Here is a 2,742-nt window from a genome sequence, read left to right on the forward strand (position 1 = left end):
TTCACATATAAGATGAAAAACTGCAAACCTTCCCACACATTCCATGCATCAAAATTATGAGTGTATAATCTTAATAACTTTATACAAATACATCATATTTTTCTCATTCATTATTATTATTGTTTTGTATTTAACCCCTTCAGTACTGGGACACATTTTTACCTTGAGTTTTGTGCACCATTAGACCATTTTATTGACATTAACAAAGGTCTATGGAGGGTGCAAGATTAATGGCCACAGTCTTCACTATTTTAACCTCTTCAGTACTGGGACACATTTTTACCTTGAGTTTTGTGCACCATTAGACCATTTTATTGACATTAGCAAGGGTCTATGGAGGGCACAAGATTAATGGCCACAGTCTTCACTATTTTAACCTCTTCAGTACTGGGACACATTTTTACCTTGAGTTTTGTGCACCATTAGACCATTTTATTGACATTAACAAGGGTCTATGGAGGGCACAAGATTAATGGCCACAGTCTTCACTATTTTAACCTCTTCAGTACTGGGACACATTTTTACCTTGAGTTTTGTGCACCATTAGACCATTTTATTGACATTAACAAGGGTCTATGGAGGGCACAAGATTAATGGCCACAGACTTCACTATTTTAACCCCTTCAGTGCTGGGACACATTTTTATCTTGAGTTTTGTGCACCATTAGACCATTTTATTGACATTAGCAAGGGTGTATGGAGGGCACAAGATTAATGGCCACAGTCTTCACTATTTTAACCTCTTCAGTACTGGGACACATTTTTACCTTGAGTTTTGTGCACCATTAGACCATTTTATTGACATTAACAAGGGTCTATGGAGGGCACAAGATTAATGGCCACAGACTTCACTATTTTAACCCCTTCAGTGCTGGGACACATTTTTATCTTGAGTTTTGTGCACCATTAGACCATTTTATTGACATTAGCAAGGGTCTATGGAGGGCACAAGATTAATGGCCACAATCTTCACTATTTTAATCCCCCACATGAGTTTGTGAAGCTGTAGAAAGTCACCAAATAATCACCACAATGAATAGGGAAACACATCATGCTACTGAAAGGGTTAAAGATGAATATAAACTTCAAAATATCAAATTTGTGAATAAGTTATGAAAATACTTACTTTCTTATTTATCATTCATTTATCATTATTATACAACAAATACTTCTCATTCATAACTTTAATACACCAAAATTGTAAATAACTTGATCAAAAATACAGTTTCTCAATTGATCTCTTCACGATTTCCATATACAACAAATACAACATGCTTTCTCAGTCATACATAATTTTCTATAGATTTTATGAAGAGAAACTTAAAATACATCAAAATTATATATAACAAGTAAAATACAACAATCTCTTCACTATTTTTCATATACAAAAATACAACAAACTTTCTCTTAATCATACATAATTTTTCTTTAAGTTAAAATATGAAGAGAAACTTAAAATACATCAAAATTATATATAACGACTAAAATACAATAATATCTTCACTATTTTTCATATACAACAAATACAACAAACTTTCTCTTAATCATACATAATTTTTCTGTAACCTGAAGATGACAAGAAACTTAAAATACATCAAAATCACAAATAACTCAATGAAATCCACAGCTTCTCAATTCCTCTTCACTATTTCCACACACAAAAACACAACACACTTTCTTACATTCGTACATCACATTTCTGTACATTAAAATATCAATAGAAACTTCAATACATCAAAATCACAAATAACTCAATAAAATCCACAGCTTTTAAATTCCTCTTCACTTCATTTCTTCACTAGCATACAAGCCCATGAGTGTCGCAATGCCCACACACCAAAATACTTGATATACACACCTTCATTCATACACAGACATACATACAGGGTGAAATATGAGCTTCTGTGTGTGTGTGTGTGTGTGTTACAGGGTTGGAGTGTGGCTGGGGGCTCCTAGTGACCTGTCTCCATATGTACATTTCACCAACTTATCCTTCAGTTTGTGGATATTTTCTGGTGTTACAATGTCTTTACTCGATCCGTTCCAGATGTCCGCCGTCCTGTGTGCAAAACTCAACTTCTTAATGTTCCTCACACACTGACTTTTCATGATCTTGCTGTGTCCTGTTGTTTGTCTGTCACCATCCTCTGTCAGTGTTACCAGGTGTTGTCTGTCTATCTATGTGTGTATTTTCCTTGTATGTTAGAGAGTTGGAGTGGGGCTCATAGTGACCTGTCTCCATATCTACATTTATCTAACTTCTCCTTCAATTTACACACACTTTCTGGTGTTACAATGTCTTCACCTAATCCATTCCAGCTGTCTACTGTCCTGTGTGCAAAACTGAACTTCTTGATATTCCTATGACACTTTTCATGACTGTCCTGGAGTGTCCTCTTGTTTGTCTCTCCCTGCTCCGTCAGTGTTACCAGGTCGTGTCTGTCTATCTTCTCCATACGGTTTACTAAATTGTACATGGTTATTAGGTCTCTTTCCAGTCTATCCTTCAAAGTTGGCTGGTCCATCTCCTTCAGTCTTTCTTCATCTTAGGGACCATCTTTGTAGCAGCCCTTTGTATCCTTTCTAGTTTATTGATATCTTTCTGCCTATATGTGTGTGTGTGTGTGTGTGTGTGTATTTACCAAGTTGTGGTTTTTATCAAATGTCTCCTTCAAAGTGTGCACAGTGCCAGCCATCACAACCTCCCCATCAAGCTTACTCCAAATGTTCACAACTCTCTGA

Source organism: Portunus trituberculatus, chromosome 2 (assembly GCF_017591435.1).
Source record: "Portunus trituberculatus isolate SZX2019 chromosome 2, ASM1759143v1, whole genome shotgun sequence".
NCBI lineage: Eukaryota > Metazoa > Arthropoda > Malacostraca > Decapoda > Portunidae > Portunus > Portunus trituberculatus.